This window comes from Meles meles, chromosome 3 (assembly GCF_922984935.1).
Source record: "Meles meles chromosome 3, mMelMel3.1 paternal haplotype, whole genome shotgun sequence".
Classification (NCBI taxonomy): domain Eukaryota; kingdom Metazoa; phylum Chordata; class Mammalia; order Carnivora; family Mustelidae; genus Meles; species Meles meles.
In genome coordinates, this window is record NC_060068.1 from 42,125,849 (window position 1) to 42,133,225 (window position 7,377).

Below are 7,377 nucleotides of genomic sequence, written 5' to 3' on the forward strand. Positions count from 1 at the left end.
TTATTTATTAATTGTTCTATTTTCTTAGTGGTTACCCTAGAAGTTATAACATACATAACTCTTGCAGTCCACTAAAATCTCTCAGTTTTATCTTTTCACCAATAATTCCAAAACCATACAAGATAATAACTGTTTACTTCCTTTTGTATTCTCTTTGCCTGTGTTTCAGTTGTATATGCATTTAAAATACCATAAGAAATTCTAGTCATGATTTTGTATGACCCATATTCATTACATTTACTTAGCCTGTTTATCCCTTTCTTTGTCATTTATTCCATTCTGGATTTCTATGTTCCCAAATTGGATCATTTTTCTTCTACTTTAAGAACTCTGTTCTTTTGTTTTTTCTCCCTAGTGTAGGCTTTCATGTAATAAATAATTCATTTTTGTTGTTTTAAATTGAGCTACTTTTATCTTCATATTTCAAGAATATTTTCAGTGGAAATCAAAAATTTTTTGGCATTTATTGTATAATCAGTGTATTAAAGGTGCCATACCAACAGACAATGGAATATATTTTGGCATTCATCTTTATGTAACTGAGCCTTGTTGCTGCATTTTTTAATATACTAGACCTTTTCTTTTTTCTCTAGTTGTTTTTAAGTCTTTCTTTTTAGTTGTGTTTTTCAACAGTTTTACCAAAATGGGTCTTTGTTTGATTGGCTTGTCATTTATATTGTTTGGGTTACACCAGATTTCTTGAATCTGTGGGTAGGCACTACTTTAATCTGTTTTGGAAAATTCTCAAACACAATGTTGCTTCCGCCCCATTTGCTCCTTCTTCTCCTTCTAGAACTCGAGTCACTTCTAATCACTGAAACCCGCAGTTCTCTCAGACTCTGTTCTGCTGTCACACCCCACTGTTCTTCTTTGTACCTCATGTGGATCTTTTCTTTTGATTCATATTTGAGTTCACCAATCCTTTCTTTTACTATATCTAATCTACTTTTCAAGTCATCTGTGAAATTACTAATGTTAGATATTTTATTTTTCAATACTTCAATGTCCATCTGATATTGTTTCACAGATTATACTTTTAAAATTTCTGTTGTTTCATCCATTTTATCCTTTTTGTTCCTGTTCTCATGAGCTTATTAATCATAGTTATCTCAAGATGATCAGCATATGGATCATTTGTGGGTCTGCTTCTTTAGTTTTTTTTCTTCTTCTTAGTAATTGTCCACATTGAGTTGCCTCTTCTCATAACTCTTTTTTTTAAGATTTATTTATTTTATTTATTTATTTACTATTTATTTATTTGACAGACAGAGATCACAAGTAGGCAGTGAGGCAGGAAGAGAGAGAGAGGGGAGGAAGCAGGCTCCCTGCTGAGCAGAGAGCCTGATGCAGGGCTCGATCCCAGGACCCTGAGATCATGACCTGAGCCGAAGGCAGAGGCTTTAATCCACTGAGCCACCCAGGCACCCCTCTTCTCATAACTCTTAATTTCTTCATCACATTCCAGATATTGTATATGATAGAAACCTAGAGGTTTCATATGAAGAATCTCCTACTGGCAAGATTTTACTTTATCCTAGTGAAAAAAATCAGAGTTGTGGTGTTGACTGGGCTTTGAGAGGAGACCACCTCAACTCAGCAAGGACTGAGTTATGTCCAAGCTGCTTTAAATTTTAGTAAGACTGAGTTTATATATGGTTCACACTTGTTGCCAGGTTGTTTTATACTCACTTCTGGTGAATTAGAAACTTAGTTCTGCCACACCTTTTGTCATATCTCTTTAGCTTCCTGTCTTGTATAATTTTAAAATTCGGTACTGTTTATAGGGCAGGATACATCAAATGTTTGACAACCTCACACTTCCAATTTTGTTACTCCAGGCCCATGCAACCACTGAAACCTATTGTTTGCCTTTTGCTTTGGGTAAGTCTTTATCTTCTCAGACTGTAGATTGTCTATGATTCTTAAATATCCCTAGGGAAGAAGAGCTATTGCTCTCAGCCTACTTAAAATTTTTCTCAACCCTAATTTAGTCTTCATTGTTCCCAGGCCCTTTAAGGCTTTAAGTTGTTTGCAGCAGTAACACTTTGTTGCAGTGGTTACGTTTACCCCAAAGCAGAAGCTGCTAATACGCCTTCAAATACATATTCTGCTCATTCTCAATTTCTCTTGTCTTTCCAGGACTCTAATAAAATGTATTAGGGAGGGCACGTATTGCATGGAGCACTGGGTGTTGTGCAAAAACAATACTGTTACGCTGAAAAAATAAATAAATAAAAATTTTAAAAAAATGTATTACTGTGTGCCGGTTGTTTTGTATGCTCCTCTCTTTTCTTTCGCCTGCGGTCCAGATATGTGATACACTACTGATCTACCCTACACTTCTCCAGACTATGAATCTCCTTTCCTGCTCTGTCTAATTTAATTATAAGTGCATTGATCAATTTTTTATTGAAGTTGTTATTTTTAAAGTTTGGGATATAGGGATAAAGCAGCTGGCCTGTGATTCATTCATTCCCTTTACTGGGGGAATACCTATGGAGAAAGGAACAAAAGTAGCAAGGGTAACCTAGTCTAACTGGGTAACCTGGACACTCAGATCAAAGGACTCATGATATTTACTAGACACAAGAGACTTTATGTGTAAAACACCTTTCCCTGGCTCTCTCTAGCCAAGGATAACCTATATAAAATGGAATCCAGGATAATATACTTCCCTGGAGAAAAATCACATAAGTTATACAGCTCCCTGGAGTGTTATATGGTAATGTATGTGGTTTGAAATGCTACCTACTATGTGAGGAACCCCATGAATATCACTTAGAGGCTTGTCTCTGAGCTAATGGTTCATGTCTGCCGTGGAAAAGAAGGACCTGTGAGAGTCATCATGGATGCCCCAGGAGCTTCTTTTTTCTTTTGTCTAAACCTTTTGGTTGCTTGTATCCTTGCCTCTGTTTAGCAAAATTTGATGCTGGATAGGATTGCTGATTCATTTGATTCTTAACTAATAATCTGATTCTTTGTTATTGTTGTGTAGTTTTCATTTGCTTATTTTTTGGTGACATAATCTATTTTATCATACATTTCCTTGGTCATATTAATCACAATTATATTAAAGCAATATCTGGATTGCCTGAGGGATAGCTTCTATTATCTCTTTGTTTGTACTCTGAATTTTGAGAATTTTTGGCACACCTGGTAGTTTTGGATTGCATGATAGACATTATGTATAAAAACTTGAAAAGACTATAAATGCTGTTTTGTTCTTAAATTTTCTTCCGGGGAGCTTGGATGGTACAGTCAGTTAAGTGTCAGACTCTTGATTTTAGCTCAGGTCATGATCTCTGAGTTGTGGGATTTGAGCCAGGCGTGGAGCCTGTTTAGGATTAGCTCTCTCTCTCTGCCCTTCCCCCACCCATGCACACACTCTCTCTCTCTCTCACTCCCTTTAAAATACATAAATCTTTTTTTTTTCCATTTTATTTATTTTTTCAGAGTAACAGTATTCATTCTTTTTGCACAACACCCAGTGCTCCATGCAAAACGTGCCCTCCCCATTACCCACCACCTGTTCCCCCAACCTCCCACCCCTGATCCTTCAAAACCCTCAGGTTGTTTTTCAGAGTCCATAGTCTCTTATGGTTCGCCTCCCCTCCCCAATGTCCATAGCCCGCTCCCCCTCTCCCAATCCCACCTCCCCCCAGCAACCCCCAGTTTGTTTTGTGAGATTAAGAGTCATTTATGGTTTGTCTCCCTCCCAATCCCATCTTGTTTCATTTATTCTTCTCCTATCCCCCTACCCCCCCATGTTGCTTCTCCATGTCCTCATATCAGGGAGACCATATGATAGTTGTCTTTCTCCGATTGACTTATTTCACTAAGCATGATACGCTCTAGTTCCATCCACGTCGTCGCAAATGGCAAGATTTCATTTCTTTTGATGGCTGCATAGTATTCCATTGTGTATATATACCACATCTTCTTGATCCATTCATCTGTTGATGGACATCTAGGTTCTTTCCATAGTCTGGCTATTGTAGACATTGCTGCTATAAACATTCGGGTACACGTGCCCCTTCGGATCACTATGTTTGTATCTTTAGGGTAAATACCCAGTAGTGCAATTGCTGGGTCATAGGGTAGTTCTATTTTCAACATTTTGAGGAACCTCCATGCTGTTTTCCAGAGTGGTTGGACCAGCTTGCATTCCCACCAACAGTGGAGGAGGGTTCCCCTTTCTCCACATCCTCTCCAGCATCTGTCATTTCCTGACTTGTTAATTTTAGCCATTCTGACTGGTGTGAGGTGATATCTCATTGTGGTTTTGATTTGTATTTCCCTGATGCCGAGTGACGTGGAGCACTTTTTCATGTGTCTGTTGGCCATCTGGATGTCTTCTTTGCAGAAATGTCTGTTCATGTCCTCTGCCCATTTCTTTTTTTTTTTTTTTTTTTTTTTTTTTGAGGGGAAATGAAGAGTGACACCATATTTATTCTGAAGATTGAGATCACTAGTAAAATATTACAATCTGTTCTTTTTTCATGAAGACTATTTTTAGAGCAGTATAAGGTCATAGCAAAATTGGGGGGAAGGTACAGACGTTCCCCATGTACCCCCCTTGCCTGCACACATGCACAACCTCCCCCATTATCAACATCCCTTACAGAGTGGTACATTTGTTGCAGTTGAATCTACACTGACATAGCATAATCAAAGGCCACAGTTTACGCTATGGTTCACTTATGGAGGTGTATTTTCTATGACTTTGCACAAATGTATAATGACATGGATCCATCATTATGGTATCATACAAGATATTTTCCACTCTAGAAATCCTTTGTGCTCTGCATGTTCATCCCTTCCCCTGCTCCCCAACCCCTGGCAACCATGACCCTTTTATTGTCTCCATAATTTTGCCTTTTCCAGAATGTCATACAGTTGGGAGTCCAATAGTATATCACCTTTCAAATTGACTTGTTTCACTTAGGAATATGCATTTGAGTTTTCTGTGTGTCTTTTCATGGCTTGAGAGTTCATTTCTTTTTAGCATTGAGTAATATTCCATTACCTGAACGGACTGCAGTGGATTTATCCCTTCACCTACTGAAGGGTATGGGATTATTTCCAAGCTTTGGCAATTATGAATAAAGTTGTTCTAAACAACTACGTGCTGGTTTTTGTGTAGATATAAGTTCTCAATTCCTTTGGGTTAATACCAGATTGTGATTGGTGGATCGTATGCTAATAATATGTTTAGTTTTGTAAGAACCTGCCAAACTGTGTTCCCAGAAGCCATTGGCTTGCTTTGACAACAACTGGAAAAAGAACGACCCTTTCCTGGAGTAGTTTCAGACCTTCACAAATACCACAAGCTATTCTCTGGATAATGCTAATTATCTGCCCATTTCTTGATTGGATTGTTTGTTCTTTGGGTGTTGAGTTTGCTAAGTTCCTTATAGATTTTGGATACTAGCCCTTTATCTGATAGGTCGTTTGCAAATATCTTCTCCCATTCTGTCAGCTGTCTTTTGGTTTTGTTAACTGTTTCCTTTGCTGTGCAAAAGCTTTTGATCTTGATGAAATCCCAATAGTTCATTTTTGCCCTTGCTTCCCTTGCCTTTGCCGTTGTTCCTAGGAAGATGTTGCTGCGGCTGAGGTCGAAGAGGTTGCTGCCTGCGTTCTCCTCAAGGATTTTGATGGATTCCTTTCTCACATTGAGGTCCTTCATCCATTTGGAGTCTATTTTCGTGTGTGGTGTAAGGAAGTGGTCCAATTTCATTTTTCTGCATGTGGCTGTCCAATTTTCCCAGCACCATTTATTGAAGAGGCTGTCTTTTTTCCATTGGACATTCTTTCCTGCTTTGTCGAAGATGAGTTGGCCATAGAGTTGAGGGTCGATTTCTGGGCTCTCTATTCTGTTCCACTGATCTATGTGTCTGTTTTTGTGCCAGTACCATGCTGTCTTGATGATGACAGCTTTGTAATAGAGCTTGAAGTCCGGAATTGTGATGCCACCAACTTTGGCTTTGTTCTTCAATATTCCTTTGGCTATTCGAGGTCTTTTCTGGTTCCATATAAATTTTAGGATTATTTGTTCCATTTCTTTGAAAAAAATGGATGGTATTTTGATAGGGATTGCATTAAATGTGTAGATTGCTTTAGGTAGCATAGACATTTTCACAATATTTATTCTTCCAATCCAGGAGCATGGAACATTTTTCCATTTTTTTGTGTCTTCCTCAATTTCTTTCATGAGTACTTTATAATTTTCTGTGTATAGATTCTTAGTCTCTTTGGTTAGGTTTATTCCTAGGTATCTTATAGTTTTGGGTACAATTGTGAATGGGATTGACTCCTTAATTTCTCTTTCTTCAGTCTTGTTGTTGGTGTACAGAAATGCAACTGATTTCTGTGCATTGATTTTATATCCTGACACTTTACTGAATTCCTGTACAAGTTCTAGCAGTTTTGGAGTGGAGTCTTTTGGGTTTTCCACATATAGTATCATATCATCTGCGAAGAGTGATAGTTTGACTTCTTCTTTACCAATTTGGATGCCTTTAATTTCTTTTTGTTGTCTGATTGCTGAGGCTAGGACTTCTAGTACTATGTTGAATAGCAGTGGTGATAATGGACATCCCTGCCGTGTTCCTGACCTTAATGGAAAAGCTTTCAGTTTTTCTCCATTGAGAATGATATTTGCGGTGGGTTTTTCATAGATGGCTTTGATAATATTGAGGTATGTGCCCTCTATCCCCACACTTTGAAGAGTTTTGATCAGGAAGGGATGCTGTACTTTGTCAAATGCTTTTTCAGCATCTATTGAGAGTATCATATGGTTCTTGTTCTTTCTTTTATTAATGTGTTCTATCACATTGATTGATTTGCGGATGTTGAACCAACCCTGCAGCCCTGGAATAAATCCCACTTGATCGTGGTGAATAATCCTTTTAATGTACTGTTGAATCCTATTGGCTAGTATTTTGGCGAGAATTTTTGCGTCTGTGTTCATCAAGGATATTGGTCTGTAGTTCTCTTTTTTGGTGGGATCCTTGTCTGGTTTTGGGATCAAGGTGATGCTGGCCTCATAAAATGAGTTTGGAAGTTTTCCTTCCATTTCTATTTTTTGGAACAGTTTCAGGAGAATAGGAATGAGTTCTTCTTTAAATGTTTGGTAGAATTCCCCTGGGAAGCCATCTGGCCCTGGGCTTTTGTTTGTTTGGAGATTTTTGATGACTGTTTCAATCTCCTTACTGGTTATGGGCCTGTTCAGGTTTTCTATTTCTTCCTGGTTCAGTTGTGGTAGTTTATATGTCTCTAGGAATGCATCCATTTCTTCCAGATTGTCCAATTTGTTGGCGTAGAGTTGCTCATAGTATGTTCTTATAATTGTCTGTATTTCTTTGGTGTTAGTTGTGA